Below are 25,323 nucleotides of genomic sequence, written 5' to 3' on the forward strand. Positions count from 1 at the left end.
GGAACTGGGTTACAGTTTGGAGAGCAAGATAAGTGGCCTCTACTGTCAGAAAAACAGCAGGAAAGAAATTTAGAATTTAAATTGAATGTCTTTAATTTTTAATATGGTGTTCCTTGTGTAATGTCATTACCAAACATTTGAAAGAAAGCTATAACCCAAGTCTAAACAGCATCGCCATAAAAGCAGAGAGAGAATATGAAAAGCATACAGAGAATTTTTTTTCCTATAGCAGAATGGAAAAGCAGTCCCATACTGAATGTAACACAGTTCCCAAAGAAATGGTATGAATCGCTACACTACCATGCTGAATCAGTTTATTCCTAACTGTTCAGTTTACCCATGAAGAGGAGATTTAGTAAGAACTCAGAAATTGAGTGATGAGGCTAGAGCTAAGATAAAGGGTTACTATCCTCACACGTTCTTTTTTTCTTCAAAAGATACACATTCTTACCAAATCCTTTTTACTTTTCCAAAGACGTTCTCTTTATATTGATGAAGGAAAAAATGGAGTATCCCTTCTTCAATTTATTTTTAACAGTTTAGCACATCAATCTGTGCTACATTGGGCCAATTGAAATCTTACTGGAAATTGAACAGCCAAATTTCTGAGGTGAGCCGAAGTTACCTATAGAACTGAATTTTGAAGATGGAAAAATTGAAACAAAAGCATTTCTAAGCACTAGAGAAAAGCTTATTTTGGGAAACACACAGGCTCATCCTATTCCGTGATTTTTTGGGATTGTTAATTAACTGTAAAGTTTCATATTGTAAAAGTATATCCCCTGTTCATCGAAACCAGAGTAAATAGCAACCAGCATTCTTATGAATTTGAATGATAGAAAGGGAGCACCCATGCTCAAAATTTTAAGAAATCTGGTTGACTCTATTTCCCAAACTCAAGCCTACCTAAAGATAGAAAATAGATGCAGAGAAAATGGCAAACATCCAAGTAGGATCCTATCACACCTAAACCAATCTTTGTGATCATACATTTTCTTCTCAGAATGAATTTGTATTTTTCATTTATCTATTGGGTTCTTCAAGCTGTGGATGTATTTATTCACATATGCATACCAGGTAATAGGTCAAATAGATGACTCTGGGTACCTTTTTGTATGATGCTTATTCTGACCTTTTCTATGAGTAGAAAAATTAATAACCGTATTAAAGCTGGTTTAATACAGTTAGCATGAACTCTTTTTTTTATTTTAATGTTTATTTTCGAGAGAGAGAGAGAGAGAGAGAGAGAGAGAGCGCATGAGCAGGGGAGGAGCAGGCAGAGAGAGGGGACACAGAATCCAAAGCAGGCTCCAGGCTCTGAGCGGTCAGCACAGAACCCTATGTGGGGCTCGAACCCATGAACTGTGAGATCATGACCTGAGCTGAAGTCAGATGCTTAACCAAGGAGCCACCCAGGTGCCCCTAGCATGAACTCTTATATGGACCAAATTTTTAAAAAATCTAAATCATGGGCTGTTTGACTTGGGTAAGCATCAGCTATCTCTGAAATATCAAATCATGGCTCCATACTATTTGAAGGAGTTTTGCAAAAATTTGAACTGCATTTAAAGAAGGTTGTTTATATACTACAAGATATTTAAGATGCTTGTTTATGGCAAAGGTTTAAAAAAAACTGACACAGGTTTTACAGTCTACTTAGAAGAGAGAAGAGGAGTCATTGGAGGCAGGAAAAATGAATTTTAAATACGTACAAGGTTACTGTCTTTCTACACTAAATGGTTTTTAAATATTTATATTGCCCTTTCCTCTCCTGGAATTTAAATAATCAAACAATTTGACTTCCTTAACCATGCCAGCGAAAGCGAACCTGGGTGCTATGAGTCACAGCCATTCGGGGGGAGGGACATCTTTCCTCTGAATGAACATAAAGAAAGTAAGAAGATAGGATTGAAGAAAGCAATTACTATTAAAAAGACCACTTATCAGTAAGACCATTTCAAACAGCAAGAATCAATCTTCTTCCCACCAGTATCTATTATTGAATGCAGGGACCAAAGAAGGGAATTTTATCTCACCCAACAGGCATGCTTCTATGCAGGTTCTGGTATTATTCCAAGCCAATGAAGACATTATTGTCTTCATTCACTAAATACTTACTAGGTACCTTTTTAGACCAAGAGCTGTGCTGGCCCACAGTGGGTAAGAGAGACACGATCCCTGCCCTCATGCCGCTTTGCTTAGTGGAATGTTCTTTTGGAGGCCCTCTTAGTTCAAAGGGTAGGATCACCCCAATGCCCAGTGATTCTACACAGCGTTTTACTTTTTTGACTCCTTGAAATTCCCCACTTTAAAAAGCTCTTCTCCCTTGATTTTCTAAGATATTTCTGTCTTTAGGGGTTCTCTCTATTTTAGTTGCTCTTTCACTTTCTTTTTCTTTTAAATGTTGCTATTACTGGATTCACTCTAGCCTTGCATAGTATTCCAAATGCTCTGTTTTGGGGCAATCATCTATTTTCTTTGGATTGAGCTATCACTTGAGATGCCATAGACGGAAGACTCCTAACCATCCCCACCGCTGACCCTCCTGAGCTCCAAACTCCACATCAGTAATTGCTGAAGATTCCACATCCTGTCTCTCAGGTACTTCAGACTCAACATAGCCTAAGCCAGCCTCAGCCTGTGTTTTCCCAAATTGTTGGTGCCTCCTGCCTTAGGTGTCTTAATGGTGCTTTCATCTCTCAAACCAGAAACCTTGGGGTCATCCCTGACTCCTGCCTTTTCCCATGTGGCTTCCCCTCAAGTCTGCCATTTAGTTTTCTATATCCTCATGGTAAAACCTCTGTCTGCTCAGTTGTCTACATCCATATTATCCTTGTCCCAATCTCAGCTGCGTCCGCGACACTATGCCTTGCAGCTGCTCTCCCTGCATCCAGCCTTCTTCTGAGGCCTCCCCCACTTCTCCGTGGCATGATGCAAAGGACCCAGATGTGGAAGTGGGGGAACTCTGAATTAGAATCCTACAACAGGACTGTTGTAAGAATTCCATACATGGCACAATGCCTAGCCCGTAAATCGTTTCTCCTCCTTCTACCACTTTTCTCCATGTGTTTATTAAAGTTCTCTTTCTAAATATGACATAACCATTTCATTCCATTTTTGGAAATTCTCCATTACCTTATGTCTTATACGTTAATATGTATTGCATGCATGTGCACACATGTTCACACATATCACTTATAATAAAGTCGGATCATATAAAATGTAATATTTTATAAGCTGTGTTTTGTTATAACAGATATTTAATAGATATCTACTTTGAGCTAGGATCCCTGAAAGGTATCTGTAGCAACCCCTCTTTGTACCCTGCCTCGAACCCTCAATGGCCAGCTTCTGTGGATAGTCTGTACACGCTATACCTTCATATCCTAAGCAGGCACTAAAAAATATCTCCATGTGTCCTCCCTTGACTTTCTCTGATGCCTCAGAAGCTCACTTTGCTCACACATAAGCACATCCCAGAAGCAGTCCTTGTTCAGTGGTGATGCGAGCTGATGGACGAAGCGGATAAATACCCCAGCCCCCTGTTTTTCATTAGGACAATTGGCAGGCACCCCTCCACGGCTCCTCATTAGGTTCACAGCAGGATTGAGCAGTTGCCCAGACTTAACAGCTCAACAATCATCCTTTATTGGTTTTTCGTCCTTGCGTGTCTCACTGTTCCCCACTCACTCCTGTATCCTTGGACCATCTCCCAAATAAACTTCCTGCACCCAAGTCTTTGTCTCATGCCCTGCTTTCAGAGGAACCCAAACTGGGACATCATCAAGCAGTTACAGATATAATTAAACTGTGATGAGTAAGAAGGATGAATACAGGATAATGTAAAGGTATATGGCCAGCAAGGCTTGGGGGAAAGTATATTCATGTTGGGAACTGATGAATAAAGGAAGTATCTTTATTAATTTCTTTATGTTTATGTTGGGAACTAATAAATGACCGTGAGTTGGCCAAGGGAAAGGGGAAGTCTGTGAACATCTTTCCAGATCAATAAATGTGTATCTTTATCATTATTAACGTCTGTGTAGCCTTCTGTTGTACGTGTGCCCATTTTTGGCACCCTTCCCAACAATGGAAGATATCATTCTTTTTATTTTTTGATAATTCAGTCAGTAAAAAATTTCATTGTTATTTTATTTGCATTTCTGTGATCATTATTAAGGTCGAACATTTTCTCCATGTATTTGTTGGCTATTATTCATTCATTTCTGATGATTTACCTGTTCATGATGTTAGTTTACTTTTCCATAGGAGTTTATACATAACATTTAAAATATAGACCTAGGCAAGTCTACTAACCTTTTTCTATAGTTTCTGTGCTCATACCATACTCTGAAAATCTTCCTGTACCCCAAGATTAACTTTCTTTACTAATCTGAGATTTCAGCTTTATCATATTCTGAATTTTTACTTATACTTGTATCTGCTTCTGGCTTTCTATTTTGTTTTATTATTCTTCCTGCTTACTTACGCTACCACAGTTTTTAATTACTGTGTTTTGGAAACATGTTTTCTTGTCCAGGAGTATAAGCCACTCCTTATGTATACAATTCATATTATACATAATATATATGTATTACACATATATAATATATATAGGTAGTTGTAACTTTTCATTTTGATATAATTACAAACTTAGAGAAGAGTTGCCAGAATGTTACAAGCATTTCTCCTATACCCTTTGCCCAGAATTACCAATTATTTACCTTTTGTTCTATTTGCTTTTTCATTCATATTATCATTATCTCTTCCTTGCTAATTTCCTGTATACATAATGCACGCACATGCATGTGCACACACACCCACCCACATGCACACACACACACACACACACACACACACACACACACACCTTATTTTCAGGCTATTTGAGAATTAGCTGCAGATACAACCGCAGTGCAGATACCCTAAATATTTCAATGTGTATTTCCTAAGGTCAAGGGTATTTTTAAAATATTTCTACGGTACATTAATTAGAAAAAATTAGGAAATTTACCATTATCTCACCACAGTCCATACTCGAATTCTGTCAATTACCCTGATACTGTCCCTGTTAGGTATTTATGCTACCACCAGCATCGTCGTCCTCCTTCTCCCACCTTACCACCACTCCTCTGCCCCCAGAAGTCCAGGATTCAGTTCAGGTTACACATTGCATTGAGTTGTCTCCTTACTGTCTTACTTTGGAGCAAGATATCCTCATTGTTTCTCTTTCTTGACCTTGATGTTTTTTAAAAACTACAAGCCGATTGTGGAATGCTCCCATTTGAGGTTTGTCTGATGGTTCTCTATCATTAAATTCAAGTTAGGCACTTTTTAATGTTTATTTATTTTGAGAGAGAGAGAGAGAGAGAGAGGGAACAAGTGGGGCAGGGGCAAAGAGAGAGAGAGAGGCAGAATCTCAAGCAGGCTCCACGCTCAGCACAGAGCCTGGCGCAGGGCTCGATCTCACTACTGGGAGATCGTGACCTGAGCCACTTAACCACCTAAGCCACCCAGGTGCCCAAGGTAGGCATTTGTTTGACAGAGATATCACAGTAGCAATATTGTGCCCTTCTCATCATGTCATACCAAACATGACGTCAGTTTGTTGGGAGTACAGGGGATGTTGGCTCTGATCATTTGATTAAGCTAGTGTCATCCAGATTTAGCTGATTACTTTAGAATCATTTTGTTATGTTCCCAGAAAAATCTTTTTCTTATAGTAAATCCACCTGATGTATATAGATTAATTGGGGAAAAAATCAATGTCTTCTTTATTTTTAGAGTCTGCTTTTCTGTCCCTCAGTAACATTTTGTAGTATTTTTTTCTTTTTATGGGTTCCACAAATTTCTTCTTCAGTCTTAGGTTTTTAATATTTCTGACTGTGGTTGGAAACCAAATTTCTTTGTTCTTTGTATTTTCTGGTTGCTTATTATTATTATTATTGTTATTATTAATTTTGCCTAAGTAGGAAATCAATTCATCTTTGTATATTTTTGTAACTACTTTGCCTATCTCTGATAGCTTTTATAGTTTTTCACGGCTCTCTTATATTTTATAGGTAAATAATCCTATTATCCTGCAAATAATGATGTTTGTCTCCTGGGATTGAATTCAGAGTCTATCAGTTTTTAGCTTGAGTTGTCACACTACTTAGCCTCACTCTCTTCATCTATAAAATGGGGATGGAAATACCTTGTATCACTACTAAGAAGAGTAAATGCAATAATGCATATAAACCTATTATTTAGCAAGAGATCAAGCTCTTAATATATGTAAGTTAGTTGTAGAAATTACAGTAAGCTAATCTTAGAAGTCATGGCACAGATCCTGTACGTGTCTTGTGAAGTTTTTATTTTTGTTAATTTTTTTTATTATGAATTGGGTCTTTGTGGAAATTTTTTATTTCAACCCATTATTGCTAATACATAGGAAAGCAGTAGTTTTTAATATTATTATTGTAATTAGCTTTCTTCCTAAAATTATTAATTCTGATGATTTTTCAGTAATGGGTTTTACAGGTATAAGTTCATATAATCTGCAAAAAATGCCACTAGTTCTGTATTTTCTTGTTTTATTACATCAGTCAGAATTCCTAGGTAAAATTGTTAGATACTATCAGTTTCAGATTTTATGGAGAATATCCATAAGGGTTTCACCATTTTCTGTAAGGTGTTGGTTAATTTTAGATTATGTATTTATCATATTAATCTTCTAATCTTACTAAACTATAATTTCTATGGTCACAGCGTGAATTTTATTAAATGATAGAAATGAGCACGTGTTTTCCATTTTTTTTTTGCGATCATGGATAGAAGTAATCAATTATTGATAGATTTTCTAATCTTGAGCTATCTTTGCATTACTGAAATAAAGTCTATTTGGTTGTAGCCTTCTTTACACTCATTTGATTTACTAGTATTTTATTAGGATTGCTACATCTATAGATTCCCAAGTAATATCAAACTATTGACTGTTACTTCACTTGTTTGTTTTGGGTACTATATGTTTCTGCTCTTTGTAGTAAGGATATGTGAGTTTTACTAAATAAATTGTAAATCTGAAAATCTTAACATCTCTTTCTGTTCTCCAGAATGACTTGAGTAATATAAAAGTATATGTTCCTTCACATTTGCTTATAAAATAATGTGGTACTAGCAGCTTTGGGGAAATTGAGTTTTATGTTTTATTCATCGCTATGCTTTCTTCCATAATGATCGGCACATTGGGATGTCCAGTCTTTTCTTAGGTCACTTTGGTAACGGCTTCCTATTGAGATTGTCTATTTCTTACAGATTTTAAAATTTGTTACCATAGAGTGTCTCCATCGTTCTTCATCGTGCAGTTCCCTTTTTATTCCTAAAGTAATGCATTTATACTTTCTCCCAAGTTTAAGCTTTATCTTTGGCAGAAGTGTGGATCTTTTATTGTTTTTTTAAAGAGCCAGTGCTTATATTCATCAGCTCTATGCTGTTTTAACTCATTGCTTTCTGGCTGTATAGGTCTTCTAAATCTTTCCATCCCACATTCTTTAGATTTATGTTATTTCTCTGTCATCTTAAGTCACACATTTAATTCATGGATTTTAATTTGCTCCAATTTAGTAATAGAGATCTTGGTTTAAAATGTTTACATTGTGGCCCAGAGAGTCACAGATGTTTTGTAGCTGGTGGGGATTGTCCAAACCATATCATTCAAACTTTTTGTTTTCCATGTTGGGAAAGCAAACAGGTTAAAGGCTTGTTTCATAGCTAGCTAGTTGCTGAACGAAAGTAAGTCGCAAACAGTTTTCCTGACCCTCTTTTTCCACTGCACCACTCCACCTGGCTTTTTAACCAAAAGGACATGAGATGAAGTAGTAAGGAGAGATCATTTCTAAGTGGGAATGTGACCTGTCTGCCATTGCAGCTTGGGAAACCCCTCTCAAATGTCCAGAACTTGAAGTAGCCAACTAAGCACTTTCAGAGTACTTTTTTTTTTTTTTTTTATCTTTCTTTGGGACAGAGGTTAGTTTGTGTTGACACAAGCTCAATAAATAAACCTTCTGTTGATTGAGGCAGGGTGCAGGGCCTGTAGAGGGCGGCTTTGGATCTGGAGTTTCAGACATAAGGAGCCAGAGTCTCACCTGCCGGAAAGGAGCAACACATTCCTTAGACTACCAGGCTCTAAACCAGAGCTCCCAGGTTAGAGAACTTCATTCTTCCCTCTCACAGTCCCAGCCTGGCCCTTGCCCCGTGCACCCTATGTGCCATCGGTCCATCATGACCCCTTTACATTTTTACCCCAAAGCCACTTAGGAGAAGGATTGCCATCTCCTTGAATTATATATAGTTCTCCCAGCAGAGACACTCAGCTTAGCAGTGGGACTGGGGAGAGGAAAAGGAGAAATGGAATAAAAGCAGCTCAGCGAATGAGCAAGGAAGCCTGCCTGTGACAGTGTCCTTTCTACCTTTCTCCTTTCTTGTCTCCCACTGTGTTAGTGAAAATTGGAATGAGAGGGGGCAGTGTAGACATGAATTCAAACCTGAGTTTTCCTTCCCTTTTACTTACTTAATACTTGCATGTAACAGTATACTCTCTCTCTCAAAAACAAATAAATTTTTTTTAATTAAAAAAAAAAAGAAAAATGGGGCGCCCAGGTGGCTCAGTTGGTTGAGCGTCTGATTTCAGCTCAGGTCATGATCTCGCAGTCCATGAGTTTGAGCCCCGAGTCAGGCTCTGTGCTGACAGCTTGGAGCCTGGAGCCTGCTGCGGATTCTCTGTCTCCCACTGTCTCTGCCCCTCCCCTGCTCACCCTCTGTGTCTTTCTCTCTCAAAAATAAATAAACATTAAAAAACTAAAAAAAAAACAAAACCCAGTATATATTGATGATCTCTTGAGATATAAAAAGATGGACTTGTGTATATGTACATATCTGTGGACAGATGCCTGCCTGCACACGTATTTTCCACACACAGCAGAAGAGTCTGAAACCCGGGGATCTCGTGGGGAAGAATCTTTATGTAAAGTGACAAATGTTTTCGTCATAGAAATAATATCCCCCTTCCCTGAGTGTCTGTTTTGCCTGGGATTTTTACATTTTGTATGAAATAATGCTCAGGGTGTGTTCTTATTTCCATTTCTTGCACTGCATGAAGATAAGGGGAGTTTTACTGTCGTCACCTGGAGTTACCTGTAAAATTCAATGCAGCCTGTTCCGAGTCAACCCATGTTTATTACAAGCCAAACAAGAACGATCTTGTTTACTCTTCCACAGCCACTTCCTGTGTAGCTGATGCTATCATTCTCGCTTTAAAGATGAAGACACAGAAACTCAGGGAGGTTAACTTACCCTAGGTCACAGAGCTAATAAATGCCAGAATCTAAAATCAGACCCAGGTTTTCTGATTTTCCAGTTTAAAATTCGTTCATCTTCCTGCCAGACCAAAGCAATTTCATACTATACGGTAAATTCCTTAAGGTCCAGGAAAATGCCTTGTTTACCTTTGTACAATTGGCTTTCAGCTGTTTCCCTGAAGATTATATGCTTTGTGGCTTATCATCTTCAATTGATTTGTGTTTTCAGCCAAGCGTTGCATATGCATTCTTTGAGAAGTCAGATAACGCTATTAAGACTTTTAAAACCGAGCCATCCCCTGACCCACCCCACGTAATATAATGAGTTTTTTGTTCCAGAAATACTCCATGCAGTTTGAGAGTTGGAAAGTGGAGGGAGTAAGAAGTTGCTTTTACTTACCAACTACTATGTCCCAGAAAGTGTGAGCTGCACTTTCCATAACTGGCTATCTTCTTTAATCCTCAGAACCACTCCTGGGACTCCAGCCTCTGTGATTTTTCCACCTCCCTGGGCTGCCTCCCAGTACTATGAGAAATGCATTTCTTATCAAGTGTCAAGAACATTGAGATGTTATCTATCCCTCGTGAAAGTTCAGCTGGTGTTTAAAAGTTCATCCTTTTAGTCATAAATCGCTTGGTTACTAGTAAGCCAAAAATGAAACTAAAGCAGGGGAATCTGGGTGGCTCAGTCAGTTGAGTGTTCGACTTCAGCTCAGGTCATGATCTCACAGTTCGTGGGTTCAAGCCCCACGTCAGGCTCTGTGCTGACAGCTCAGAGCCTGGAGACTGCCTCTCCCTCTCTCTCTGCCCCTTTCCCGCTCATGCTCTGTCTCTCTCTCTCAAAAAAATAAATAAACATTAAAAAAAATAAAAAACTAAAGCAATCTGCAGCAACGATTTTTTTTTAACCAAAACTAGGTATTCATTGCCACTTTCTTACAACTTTATTTTAATTTTTGTAGTTTTTCAGAAGCTACACAAGTCAAACATAGTATGTAATTTTAAGTAAATGTTCTTAGTTTGGCTTCTAGAATATTGCATTTTACCCTGCCTGCAGAATGGTGCAGATATAATCCTATGAATTCATGAACAGATAGTACGGTCTGCTGCATTTGTAAAATTTAGTGCAAACGCTGGATCATTGACACAAATTATGTTTACTAATATTTTTCTTATATTGAGTTTTCTATTTCACTTGTCCATTAAAGGCATCTGATGAAAATTTTATCTTTCCATCCTTTTCTCTGCTTTGTCTTATTCAGAGGTATACCCTGACTCTTCTTTATAAGAGCCAGATAACTAATCTCGTCAGGTAGCCTTATTCTCCTTGGTTCATTAAATTGTAAATTCCTTGAGCTCAGGAACTCTGTCCAATTCTTTTAATCCCACCTCCCACCCCAGACTTTATGATACACGAAGGAGCTTAATAAATGAGTGCTGCATTCACTAGGGTGGAAATGTAGCAGCTGTCTGCCCTTGGTGGGCATCCTGTTTGTGCCTCCACAAGTCCCTCCACAAGCGTTGAGTGCTTCCAGAAGGGGGCTTAGGTTCGCAGGGAAGCACAGTCACTGTGACAGACAACAGAGCCAGAGCCCTGGGCTCCACGATCCAACCTGCCTGCCCCTTCCTCTTGCTACATAAAGCCTTGCCTTTCTTTGCCCCGCCCCTTCCCTGGGAATCGGGTTGTTGTTATTGCCCAGATCTATTTGTATCACTTAGAATCTAGAAATGTGAAATGAATGGAATAGCACTGGAATTCTCCCCTTCTCGCCCGTTTATTATATAACTAAAGAATAAAAAGTGACTATCCTGCGATTGCTTTTTGCCCTCACCTGTTTTGCAACCTAACCAAAGCAATTGTTAAGAGTCATGTTGGAACCATTTGTGAATCAAGAAAATCCACCCTATAAGGTTAGAGTAGGTGTTCAGGCCTTATCTTTCTATATCAGCCTTTTACCTAAATATTTCAATTTGTCTTGAACTCTTATTATTTTTTTTTTCTGACTTCCTTTCTTCTGCTAATGTCAACTACTTAGGTATGTGTGTTTAAGTATATGAAAATATAACTCCTACGGCCCCAAACTGCTTTTAGAAGTTGCAGGAACTCAGAAGATATAGTCCTCCTGGCATCCACCTGCTGTCTGCTCAGAGCCTCAGGAGCCTGGCTCTCTGTAGACATGAGCATGTCTGGAGCAAGGCATTGGTGGCCCCAGTGAGGCAGAAGGATGAGCCTCTAGCTCCACAGCCTAGAAAACTTTTACTGAGCACTTATTGTATGCCAGGCACTGTGCTGGGCACTGGGGATACAGAGATGAGTAAGAAATACATTCTATTCCAGCAAAGGAGATTATCCATAAGCAGATAATTTTAAAACAGGGTAGGAAAGGCTGTGGTAGACAGTCGTACAGAATGAAGGAGGAGCACAAAAGGGGCCACTAACTCAGCTGGCAAAAGCCAAAAGTGGTTTCTTTTTCTTTTTGGAGGGAGCTGGAGCTCTCCAGCAAGCATGCTCACATGCAGGGGAGGGGCAGAGAGCGAGGGGGGAGAGAGAGAATCCTAAGCAGGATCCATGCCCAGCACAGAGCCTGATGTGGGGCTCGATCTCACCACGAGACGCTGACCTGAGCCGAAATCAAGAGTGGGACGCGTAACTGACTGAGCCACCCAGGTGCCCCCAGAAGTGGTTTCTTAAATGGAGCCTGGGAACTGGGATGGAGGATGGGGGTGGTGCAGGGCAGGGAATGAGGGAAGGGAATTAGGGGGGAGGAGAAGGTAAAGAAAAGGACTCTGGGAGGAGGTGGCACCCTGACCTCAGGCACCTAACTGAGAAATGGCTGGATGCGGGGAGTGTCAGGGCGCTAACCACGTGAGTTGAGTGCTGCTGAAGGGGCAAGCGCAAAGAAGGTAATTGGAGAACAGGAGTGTAAAGAAGCAAGCTGGTTCGAGTCGTGGAGGACGCGCTTTACCTTGCAAAGGTATTGAAATGGATCTACCATTGCCTTTCCACCTAGAGCTGTAAGGAGGCACTAGAAACAACGTAAGCAGAATGGCCTTGCCTTTTGCCTTCCAGATGGAGCCGTCGGAACAACGTTGAGGATATGTTTGGACAGCAGAGCACCAAAGTCAGAGAGAAAGCTATTGCAGGATCTAGGCAAGGGTTAATGGGTACGTGCATCGGGGCAAGGGTGACAGGAATAGAAGAGGCAATGAATTCGAGGCGGTCAGAATTGGCAGCACTGGGTAGACAGTAAGGACGCGTAGTGGTAGTCAGAGGAGGGAATTTAGAACGATTCCCAAGTTAGAAACTTAAGTGGTCAAGAAAACGCAGGAGGGGTAGCAATTTAGAGATTATGCTGATTTCAGTTCCGGACGTGTTGCGTTTTGAGCCATCCCCGGAGATCCAGACAGAAATACCCATCAGCAGTCAGGCATATACGCCCACATCTGAGGTGCGAGCAGAGATTTGAGAATACAACTATCGGAAGAGCACACAGCCAATATTTGGGAACGAGCACACAAGGTTGATTCAATTTTATCCCTCAGTTAATAACACCTGTCTAAAAATCCCAGCTCGCTTCAACATAAAGATGTAGATACATGCACACGTATGTGTGCATATGTGTGCTTATACGCTGTTCCCCCACCCCACTACCGATTTAAAAAATAATAAATATCCGTGACGCATTGCATCAGAAGAGGCGTTCTCGAGGAATGTAGACAAAACAACATAAACCAAAAACCACACACCTACTCCAAAAAAAGAGCAGTGCGTGTAGAAAATTACAGCTTTGAATCCATGTCAAGGAAGAGTGTTTGACAGCTACAGGATATGAGAAGATTCAAATAACTAACTTGTTTGGTTTGAGGGAAAAGAATGTTCACAGGAAGTCACAAGAGAACCCCTTATATCCTCAGTATCAGGTAAAGTCACCATTAGTGCATCCTCACCCCCATTCATCTAATAATATGTGCTTAATGTGTTTACAGAGCTTTGCTTTTTCCCTCTAGGAAGGATGAAACTACAAAATACTGTACTGCTTGTTTTGAGATCTGGGCATTCACTACATTTTGACGTTTCAAAAAGAAAGTTAAGTTCTATGCATTTTCTAGAGAAAAGAAGCTTTGTATCTGTGTAGTACGACCTATATTACCTTCCAGAATGACAAACGATACTGGGAACTCTCGTACCGAGTGATTTAAAGAATTCTATTTCTTATGGTTCCTCTCCTGGAATGGCAGAAGAATAAACGTTTAACTGTTGATAAATATTGTATGTTCACATCTGAATCACACTGAGAAGCCCATGCTAGTTTTTCCAAAACTCTAAAAATTTCCGGAATGCTTAAATGTTTTATTATCGTAAGCTCCGTAAGAATTGTCTCTCAGTGTAGAAAAGGGAGATTAGAAAAAGCACGGTTATGATCTGTCCTTTCAGATCAATAGTGAGTTAAAATAAAGACCTGACCAAAACAATAAATAAGTAAAGTCATGTAAGAGCTCAGGCTGAGGTGGTGGTTTATCGTTTAGAATTTCGGAAGAATTATCGTGGGAAAATGAGAAACTGTAAAATAGCTTTCGTTCAATTACTAGTCAAACGTCTACATCTGTTTGAAGTCCAAAGTGAAACCACAAGCAAGCCTAAATGGAAAAAAACTGACCTCCCTGATAGATAGCATTTCATAACGGTGGTGTGATAGTTGATCCTTTGTGGAGAAACTTGTTCAACAACAAGAGAAATACAGGTTTGTGTATAACAGAGTAATTACCTATTTAGTGAGAACATTGTTGACTTTCAGTTATTTTCTGGCTACTTTGAGGACAATCTGTAGAAAAATATAAGTTGTATTTTGACTTTGCCCCTCCTCAATAGTTGATGTGTGTCGGAAGAGAAAAACAAGTCATTTCTTCAGTTGCCTGGATAAAATTATAATTATAAAAGTAATTTATTTGGCTTGTATCAGATTCCAGAGCCTAAGAAAAATTATTTGAATTTACTTCTCTCCAGTCCACCTTCTGTAGCCCAGGTAATTACAGTAGCTGATTTTGCGTTGGTCACAGAGCATTGACGCCTGTCATACATTCAGGAGAGGAGGCGCCTGGAAAGCAACGTGGAGGAATTTAAGGCACGTCATCAAGTTTGTTCCGCTCATTTCCTACCGTGGCCTGCCACAATGCCCCAAGTGGCCATTAACAAATGGCTTTGTGCTAAGGCAGCGCTTCCCAAACCTTGTTTTGTAGGACATCAGGGCTGAGGGATATCCTTCACATAGAAAAAAAAGTACAGGCATTCTGTATTCAGGTAACTTTGGAAAATGCCAGTTAAACAAAATTAAGTAGAATGGGTTCTTTGCATGGTGCACCTCTAAGAGAGGGTGACTGCAGAATTTCTTAGATCATCTCAGCCCCCTGCATAAACTAGGATTTTCACAGATCTGCTTAAAATGATGGGTTAAGGGCAGGGGACCTGAGTGGCTCAGTCAGTTAAGTGTCCAACTTTGGCTCAGGTCATGATCTTACAGATCATGAGTTTGAGCCCTGTATCGGGCTCTGTGCTGACGGCTCAGCCTGGAGCCTGCTTCAGATTCGGTGTCTCCCTCTCTCTCTACCCCTCCCCCATTCTCTCTCTCTCTCTCTCTCTCTCTCTCTCAAAAATAAATAAAACATTTAAAAAAATAAAATGATGGTTTAAGGCATTGACTAGAGAAGTTCTGTGAAAATGGCGTGTGGATCAGGGAAGGAGATTAAATCAAAAGCCTTAATTGGTACACAATTTTGTTTTCTTTGTCCTTTACAGTGTTTTTAAAAACCTGAAGCCAACATTTACAAATCAGGTAAATTTAAAATTCAGGGGTTCAAAGTTCTCTTGAAAAATCAGAGAATGAGACAAATCTGGGCCTCCGGACCTCCCCAAGCACAATGCGCTGGGTCTTCCGCGGCCGCTGCCCTTTAAGAGAGGGTGCGGGCACCCAGTTTCTAACACTGGGACAGCCCCACCCATCTGCCTCACTTGTGTAGCTCCAGAAATACCCCATTGGCCCCTCCCAACCACGTGGTACCAAACACTGGATGGATTCCTTCGGCTCACTGAGAACAGGCTCCGAGGTTGAATCTAGGTAAGTGGTAGGACAAAGCCTGGAATATGGAACCAAATGTGCCAAAATGTTGACAGTGGTTATCTACACAGCTGGGGTTATAAAATGTTTTCTTCTTACTTTTACTTTTTTTTTTTTTGCACTTTCCACATATTCTGCCACAAACACGTATGTCCCTTCTAATGAAAAAGAAAATTAAAAAAGAAAAAACAGCTAAAAAGAATAGGAAATAGGGATTTTTTTTCTTTTTTTGAGATTTGGCTACTATAGAAATATCTGCCTTCCTTTAAATCGTAATTAATAAAACCAGTAAGAAGTAGGAATTTGATGCAAGAAACCAAAAAATAGATCTGTTTCAAGAGTTGTCGTAAGATCCTGTCTCTTAGCTTTTTACCATAAATTAATAATAAATTCATAGTTAACATTTTATGGGGGGGGCGGTAGAAAGATGTTGTTTTGACTTATATGAGTATGGTTTCTGGAACTTGGACACTTTTTAGCTTCTAGAATATGATATAAAATAAATCACCTTTTTATGTAGAATTGATAAAAATAAATAGAAGAATAGTAGATCTTTCTGAGATGATACAGGAGCTTGGGAGAATTGAAGTGGAAAATTAAGGCCCACCTTACTGGCGAAGATAGGAAGTTTCCTTGAAGCTGGCCAGAACTCAATAGTGAGTGAAAAAACGTGCTGCATTCCAAAATTTTGTGTAACACGTAGGCGTTTGGAATGCTGAGTTGGAATTTAATTCCTAGGCAGAGGAAAGAAAATGGTGCTTCCTTCCAACAACTGAGAGTGGACGTACTGGAAGGCCACTTTTGAATTCCTCATTGGATTCGATTGCTTTTTCCTGGTCATAGAAAATAGCCCAGAAATGGGGGTGGGGCAGGACATGCTTTGTGGGTAAGGGTAAGGAACAGGGAGCAGGGAAGCCAAGAATCAAAAGGAAGAGCTTGGAGGTAGCTGAGAAACAAAGAATTAAAAGGGAAATTTATATTTTATAGATTTGGGTAATAAAGGAAGGCTAGGCGTGGTTGTAATTAGTTACAGTTTCTTGGCCGCTCTTAATATGTTTTCTCCCCTATAAAATGGACATAATGGTAGTACCACACTTATAAGTGTAAATGAAATACTGCACGAGAAATGTGTAGTGCAGGACGTGATTAGGGCAATGCACAATGAATTACTATTATAAGCATTGGATTAAGAGCAAGTGGTTTTTGCTATTTTTTATATCCATTTCCAGTTTTATTGGGTAATGATAAAAGAATGTCTCATATAGGATGAAAACATGAAAAAAATTGGTATTCTGAGATTTGTTCCATGGCCTAGTACATGGTCCATTATTTTTTATATGCTCTGTATGAATTTGAGAAGGCATTGGGGGTACAGAGCTTTCTGCCCGTCAGATTAGGCTTCTTAACTGTGATAGTTAAAGCTGTATTCTTACAATTTTTTTGCTTAATACCAGTTTTGAGAAACTTTGTTTTTACTCGTGCATATGACAAGCAGTAGGATATGAAGAAACTGCTAGTCATATAAAGCTAAGCTGGTATTTAAATGGCCATGAGTTATAAAGTTTTTCCATGGGCTATACCTGAATTTGCATAGACTCAAGCTAGCTCAATGTATATAATGGCTAGGATGTTTCAAATGCTTTTCATTAAATGTGTGGTGTCACCTCAACAATCAGGGCAGTGTTAGATCTAGCTTCAAAACCAATGAAGGTATTCATGCTGCCATTTAATTCTGGAAGGTTCGGATAAGATAGTCTGAGGAACATTAGCAGCTTCCGAAGACGGGATCTTCAAACTAGCTAATTTTGTCCAGCCCTGTGGTGTCTAGGAAGGTTGTACCTAAGCCAGGTAAGATAACTGATGTTTATCCTGAACTTGACCTGTGCTTTGACCTAAAAGATTTCACGATTTTTCTTGGTAGCTTGTGAGGAAACTTCCTCTTAAGAAATGCCTTCTCTTTTCATTTACTTATTTACCCATTCATTTATTCTGTAACACTTGTTGCACATCTTTTCTGGACGGCTCAGTATAATACTGAATGTGTCACCTGGGAATGTCAATGTAGACATTCTTTCAGGCATTCTGCTTTTATAGTGTATACAGTTAAAAGCTAAAGACATAATTCAGGACAAGAAAATTCTTAAGTGAAAAAAGTGTCTTTTGGATGTATGTGTATCTGTTTTTTATTAAAAAAAATTTTTTTAATGTTTATTTATTTTTGAGAAACAGAGACATGGCACGAGTGGGGGAGGGGCAGAGAGAGCGGGAGACACAGAACTCAAAGCAGGCTCCAGGCTCTGAGCTGTCAGCACAGAGCCCGATGCGGGGCTCAAACTCACGAGCTGTGAGGTCATGACCTGAGCCAAAGTCAGACACGCAGCCGACTGAGCCACCCAGGTGCCCCTGGATGTATGTATATCTTCATTCACTCTTGATGCTGATGATGGAATCAGAAGAATTGTTTTCACTTACTTTATTACCTAAATCCAGAACATTTCTGAATCTTTGTCAAAGGCACTGATGGGGGGCGCCTGGGTGGCTCAGTTGGTTAAGCGGCCAACTTCAGCTCAGGTCGTGATCTCGTGGTCCGTGAGTTCAAGCCCCACGTCAGGCTCTGGGCTGATGGCTCAGAGCCTGGAGCCTGCTTCCGATTCTGTGTCTCCCTCTCTCTCTGCCCCTCCCCCGCTCATGTTCTGTCTCTCTCTGTCTCAAAAATAAATAAAACGTTAAAAAATTTTGAAAAAAAAAAAAAGGCACTGATGGAAGGTATAATATTGCCTTTTGTAAAAAAAAAAGTTGTATTGAGTTTCAATTAATGTATAATAAACTCATATTTAAAGTATATAGTTTGATTAGTTTTGATGTATGCATATATCTATGAATCCACCCTCCCCCCAACATTTTATTGTGCCCCTTGGTAATCCCTCCCACCATCCCTCCACACTTATCACCGGGCAACCACTGGTCTGCTCTCTATCACTGAGATTAGTTTACATTTTCCAGAATCTCATACAAGTGGAATCATACAGTAGGCACACTTTTTGATCGGGCTTCTTTCAATTGGCATGATTATTTTGAGATTCATCCGTGTTGCAACACACCGATACTTTTTTTTTATTGATAAACAGTATTCTATTGTATAGATATACCATGGTTTATCCATTCACTTGTTGATGGACATTTGTTTCCGGTATTAAGCTATGAATATCAGTGTACAAGTCCTTGTATGAACTTATGCTTTTATTTCTTTGGGGGAAGTACCTAGGAGTAGAATGGCTAGATCGTATGAAATGTGTATGTTTAGATTTTTAGAAACTGCCAAATTTTTTCTAAAATGATTTTACCATTTTACATTCCCACCAAAAGTGCATGCAAATTCCAGTTTCTCCATAGTCTCCCCAATACTTAATACAGCCAGTCATTCAAAATCTTAGCCCTTCTTGGGGTGCCTGGGTGGCTCAGTCAGTTAAGTATCCGACTTCAGCTCAGGTCATGATATCATGGTCCATGAGTTCGAGCCCCATGTGGGGCTCTGTGCTGTCAGTTCAGAGCCTGGAGCCTGCTTTGGATTCTGTGTCTCCCTCTCTCTCTCTCTCTGCCCCTCCCCCACTCATGCTCTGTCTCTCTCTGTCTCTCAAAAAATGAATAAACGTTAAAAAAATTTTTTTTTAAATCTTAGCCATTCCAATAGGTAGGCAATGGAATGTCACTGTGATTTTAATTTGCATTCCTTTAATGATCAATGATACAGAACACATTTTCATTTGCTTATTTGCCATCTGTATTTGGGGAAGTATCTTTTGATATATTTTGCCCATTTTTAATTGAGCTATTTGTTCCCTTATTAATTTTCCTCACATATTCTAGATACAGGTTCTTTATCAGATAAATGTCTTCCCAATGTTTTCTCCTGGCCTGTGACTTACCTTTTCATTTTCTCAACAGTCTCTTTCAAAGAGCAGAATATTTTAATTTTGATAATGCCCAATTTATTAATTTGTTTTTTTTATGGATCAGAGGTTTCCTCCTACGTTTTCTTTTAGAAAATTTGTGGTTCTAGAGTTTATATTTAGGTCTGTGATCCACTCTTAGTTTTGCATGTAGTGTGAGATAGAGATCAAAGTTTGTTTATTTTAGCATTTGTACATCCAATTGTTCTATCACTATTTGTTTAAAAAACCATCCTTTCTCCATTGAATTACCTTTGCATCTTTGTCAAAAACCAACTGTCCATTGCTATGTGGGCCCATATCTGGACTCCCTGTTCTGTTCCACTGATATTTCTATTTATCTTCATGCCAGTTCCATACTTTCTTGAGCATCATAGCTTTATGTTATTTTGAAATTGGTAGTATTAATCCTGTTTTTCTTTTTCAAAGTTGTTTTGACTGGTTTTGATCCTTTGCATTCTCATATGAATTTTACTATCAGTTTGTCAATTTCTACCAAAAAAAAAAAAACAACAAAACCCTGCTAGGATTTTAATTGTGATTGTGCTGAATCTATACATTAATTTGATATCTTAACAATATTGTCTTCTGACCCATGAACATGGTATATCTCTCCACTTATATAGTATTTTTGAAATTTCTCTTAGTATGTTTAGTTTTAATGTATATGTCTGTCACATCTTTTGCCAGATTTCCCCCTAAAAATTTAATATTTTTATGGCAATGTCTTTTTATATTTTATTTTCCAATTTTCACTGCTAATATAGAAATACAATTGCTTTTTACACATTTATCTTGTATCCTGCAAGCTGCCAAACTTACTTAATTCTTGTAATATTTTTGTAGATTCTGCTTTGTTTTCTACATAGATGCTCGTTTATCTGCAAATATAGTTTTACATTTTCCTTTAGATGTCTTTTATTCATTTTCTATACCCAATTTCACTAGATAGGACCTCCGGGACAATGTCAAGTAGAAGTGGTGAGAGTGGACATTGAGTCTTCCATCATTAAGTATGCGTTATCTGTCAATCTTTCATAGGTTCCTCTGTTAGATTGAGGGAGCTTTCTGTTCTTACTTCGCTGAGTGTCTTCATCAGGAATACCACCTTCTAATCAGATAAATTTTTTTAAAGTGGTATTACAATGATAATGGTCCCATTTCATTTGCCAGAATAGTAGTAATAGCATGTATGTGAATACATGTAATTTCTCAGCTTACTGTTATTCATTATCCATTCTGTATATAATATCTTTCACCTAAGGACATGAATCATTAGTTAATTCACACAAGGCAATGGTGAATTGAGCAAAAAATTACTTTCTTTTTTCATTCTCCTTTCTTTCTGTCCCTTTCTTTCTCTTTCTTTCTTTCTTTCTTTCTTTTCTTTCTTTCTTTCTTTCTTTCTTTCTTTCTTTCTTTCTTTCTTTCTTTCTTTCAAGACCAGAAAATCAAGACACCAGGACATTAGCTTAATCTTGGTAAACAATGATTTGTTTGTCTGAAACCAAAATTTACTAATTTAAATTTTTAGGTCAAGGAATCTTTTTTGAACAAAAAAAATTAAAAGGAATTTCTGAATACTACCCTTTCTGCTCCCCCCCCCCCAATCTGAAACAGAACCCCAAGCATGTGGGAGAAAGCAAAATCTGGATCTAAGAACCAAAACCAGCAAAAAGAAATCTCATAGAGGGAACATAATAGACCTCTGATGCATTTCAGGAAGTCAGTTGCCCAGGTCCAGGATTCATAGCAAGACATGTGTTGAAATTTGGAGATTTGGTTTGGTCAGACCATCAGACAGTAAGGAAATAAGGCTGCTCTAAAAGCTGAAGTGATCTTGTGTTGCTTTACAAGATGCATGGTGTTTGTATTGAGGTTAGAATTAGTCTTATGATGCCCAAGACTGGTCAGCACATCAGAGGTTTTCTGTCCAATTCTTAACAGCATTTTAAGGAGGGAAATGGGCTAACCAGAGGTAATTTGCTAAGATAGGAAGAGTCAAGAGGCCATATCAAAGGTGGAATGCCTGAGGAACTATGACTAGAAGTGGCCAAGCCTGTTGAGACTCTGAAGCAATAGCTGAGGAAAGAGATAATGAATCCTACCACTGGGCAGTGACAGCAGAAGAGGACACAGATGAAAAGATGTTTAAGAGATAAACATGACCTCATTTGGGCAGAGTAGTTCCAAGGTTTGTAGCTTGAGTCCCTGGGTAAATGGTGATGCCATTTTAGTGAGATCAGGAATTCAGGAGCTACAGGTTTGGAGAGGCCAGTTTTGTACATGATGAGTTCCCACCAAGAAATGTTTGGTATGTGTTGAATATACAGATTAGGACACTATGGGGAAGTTGGGGTTGGGCGTGAATTTAGACATCATGGCGCACAGATGGAAATTGCGATCATCGGTGAGAATGATGAGTGCCACTAATGCTCCTTCATCTCAGTTACAGTAGTCACTGGCCGACTTCATTCTAGCAACCACAGTTCTGAGATTACACTGCCTAGTATTTGAACCAAAATATTCAAAAGTTTTATTCTTTTACGAATGCAAATTTCAGGTTAATCCCTTAAAGAAAGGAGTAAGACTAACGACCCTCAGTTCTTCCTCACACAGATCATGTGTGAGGATGTGTCAGAAAATAGTATAGAGAGGGAGATTTGTTCATGTTGTGCCGTCTCACCAAAGAGCTCCACAACAAGCCCAGAAAAATGTGCCCTTAGGCCCTACCTTAACTTGGGAAGAGGCCAGGCAGTTACACTGGCATTTTGCTGAGACTTGCAAAACTGAACAAGGAGGAATGCACGTGTAAATGAAGCTGGATTTCAAGCCAGTGAGAACTGGTTCTAGAGCTTATTTAAAAAGGTACAATCTGCATGATATTAAAAACTTGAGTAAGAGTCTGCTTCAGCAAATCCCTCTATCACAGATTCTGGAATACATAAAGATGATTCAGGAGAATGGTTACTTAGTGGAGCCAGATTTTTTTCAAATGTCTTTTTACATTTTGTTAGGAATTAGCGAATCATTTGAGAAGGTTGGAGCCAGCTTTTCAGTGCAGATTTTTAGAAGCAGGTGTCTTCCATATGTCTAATTGGTGGTGGTGTTTTAAAAAATCTATAATAATGCTGACTTTTGGGTTTTCCTTATGTCTTCTGTTGTCTAGGATTGCCTGATCTTGTTTTTCTAATGTCTGTACTTTTGTATGATGTAATGCCCTAGTGTTGGGGAAGGGACTGCCGTAATTGGGGTTTTGTGGGCATTTGTTGTTATGTCACATCTTAGTGCCTTTGCACAGGTTCCCCTCATCTGCTTCGTGAACTCATTTCTCCTCTGAAAACCCTTCCCTTCCCATCCCCCTCTCCATCAGGAAGGGTTGACTTAGTAGCTTTTTTGCATCACCTCTGCACATGGTGGTCACTCTGTGTTGAAATAACTAATTTGTTGGGGCGGCTGGGTGTCTCAGTTGGTTGAGTGTCTGACTCTTGGTTTCAGCTCAGGTCATGATCTCGCAGTTTATGAGTTCGAGCCCAGCTTCTGCACTATCAGTGCAGTGCCTGCTTGCGATTCTCGGTCTCCCTCTAAACAAACAAACAAACAAATATATACATACATACATAAGCAAGCAAGCTTAAAGAAAAAAAAGAAAGAACCAGTTTGTTATAGTTTGGCTTCCTTCCTAGATTAAGAGGTTCTCAAGAACAAACATTGGACTAAGCATAGTGACAGACACAACAAATTTTAAGAAGGAAAGTCTGGTCATTAGAGTTCATTGTTATCCCAGTGAGATAAGTACTGAAAGTCTTCATTGTATTTTTTAGGAACTGAGAAAAGATTTCTTCAGGCATAATCACACCTTAGATAGTACTGCAGGTGTTGTTAACAACCAAGCAAAGATGTGTTGGCCAAAGAGGTGGCCAGTGACTTCTTGGAGAGATACATCCACAGAACTGCTTGACTTGGTGATGTGCATCATTCTGATGTTCTACACAATTGCTTTTTCCTGGTGGCAAACCCACTGGCTGTTGGGTCCTCTCAGTTTAAAAACTGAATAAAGAGATCAAAAATAAGAAATATTTGCAGAATATTCAGTACAACAGAGTCAGACTGAGATTTGGAAGCTGATTTGGTGAATCCTAACAGGTCTAAAATCTTCCTGATGGATCAATTTTTTGGAAGATGATAAAAGAGAAAGATCGTTGCAATTGTCAGATCACACAGTTCTAAACCTGCAGCTTCCTCACAAAGAGCCAAATAATTCAATAACGCTGTTTAAAACCTACCACTGTTCACGAGGAAATCATGGCTGCAAAGTGAGGAAATGCCTTTCAATGAAATATTTGAACATTCTGAAAATGAGAAGATAATGCCTTACCGGAAAGGATAAAAGGTTCATGATATGGTAGCATCATGCGATATAAAATACACAAGCTCTAGGAGCATAAGAAAAGAGAATAATTCAAAAGAGATTAATGTGAGAGTTTTTAGGAGAATGGAGACCTTTGAAACAATGGTTATTACAAAATATAGGACTAGAGAATGTCCATTATGTATTTTAAATTACTTAATTATGCTGTAAGTTTTGAGATTCCTCCCAGCCCAGAGCCCCAGATCATCATTCTTTTGGCTGCTGAAAAAAAAAAATTCCACTTTTGACTGTTACGATAGGCGGGAGGAGGTATGGACTTAACATTACAGTCTCTGAATGTCCTCATTCAGGCCAAACCAAGCTACATTTTCTGTGGTTGATTATCATTCATGGTGGCAGCCAATTTAAATATTTTGAAAGGCAGGTTTACTTTTTTCATGCTCACAGATTTAACACTACTTTTAAATAAATATTGTCCTTTGTTTTCATCGCCCTCAAATTTTAATAATAGCAGATTCACGTTGTTCCCACTTTTCTCTTTAAGGAAATATATTAAAGGAGCTACACCCCTCTATCTGTTTATATTCCCCAAGGGGAGAATGAGTTGGGCAGGAAAGGGATTAATTTGAACATATCAGGAAGCTTTGAGCCCCCTCTGACAACATTTAATTTTTAGGGATCAGGAGATGAGGGTTACCTCTCCAGTAAGGTAGGGGTTTTTGTCCTAATTATAACATAAATCTTAGGCAAATACAATATTTAATTAAGTGCATTTATGGGGTACCCGGGTGGCTCCGTCGGTGAAGCATCCAACTTCAGTGCAGGACCTGATCTCATGGTTCATGAGTTCGAGCCCCACATCAGGCTCTCTGCTGTCAGCACAGAGCCTGCTTCAGATCCCCTCCCCCGCTCTCTCTCTCAAAAACTAAAAACAAAAAAAAAACAAAAAAAAAAAAACAAAAAAAAAACAATTAAGTGCATTTAAATATGTAAAGCCTGCACATGGTTACTTTATTATTATTAAAACAAAAATCTGATTTCTCCTGCTTTTTCTCACTTCTGTCTCATAAACCTTACAGACCTACTGACAGCTCAGTTATGAGGGGTGGGTCTAGGTAGATCAGCGAGCCCACCCCTCAATCATACAGTCAAGGCAAAAGGAGTTGCTTGAAAGCAAGAATTATTTTAGGAAAATAGAGAAAGACCTTTCAATTGCTTTTAGATCCCAGATCCATTTAATAAAGCAGCATGATATTGTAATGTAAAGCATGGGCTTGAACATGAGCTTTGGAGTTCTATAAAACCTATGCTCAAATCTTCCCTCCCCCAGTTTCTGGATGTTTGACTCAGTGCCTCAGTTTGCTCATCTGCAGAACAGGGTGCTTAGGAAGAATCCATGAGATAATGCTTGTCAAAGGCTTCGGAAAGAACCTGGCTGGTATTAAGCACGCAATAAATGACAGCTATTATTATCATGCATTTCGGATGTGTATGTTCTTAACGCTATGCTTACAGCCAGCCCCTTAAAGACAAAGGCAAAATTACAGGTG

General features: G+C 39.0%; 1 long non-coding RNA gene across 1 annotated transcript in view; it reads right to left on the bottom strand.

Moving 5' to 3' along the window:
• Positions 1 to 10,072, bottom strand: part of LOC107181132 — a 37,083-nt gene extending 27,011 nt beyond the window's left edge. The window contains exon 1 of the long non-coding RNA XR_006221234.1: positions 9,739 to 10,072. This is a non-coding gene — a long non-coding RNA (uncharacterized LOC107181132). The remainder of the gene's footprint in view (positions 1 to 9,738) is intronic.
• Positions 10,073 to 25,323: the final 15,251 nt, after the last annotated feature.

This window comes from Panthera tigris, chromosome A1 (genome assembly GCF_018350195.1).
Source record: "Panthera tigris isolate Pti1 chromosome A1, P.tigris_Pti1_mat1.1, whole genome shotgun sequence".
Classification (NCBI taxonomy): domain Eukaryota; kingdom Metazoa; phylum Chordata; class Mammalia; order Carnivora; family Felidae; genus Panthera; species Panthera tigris.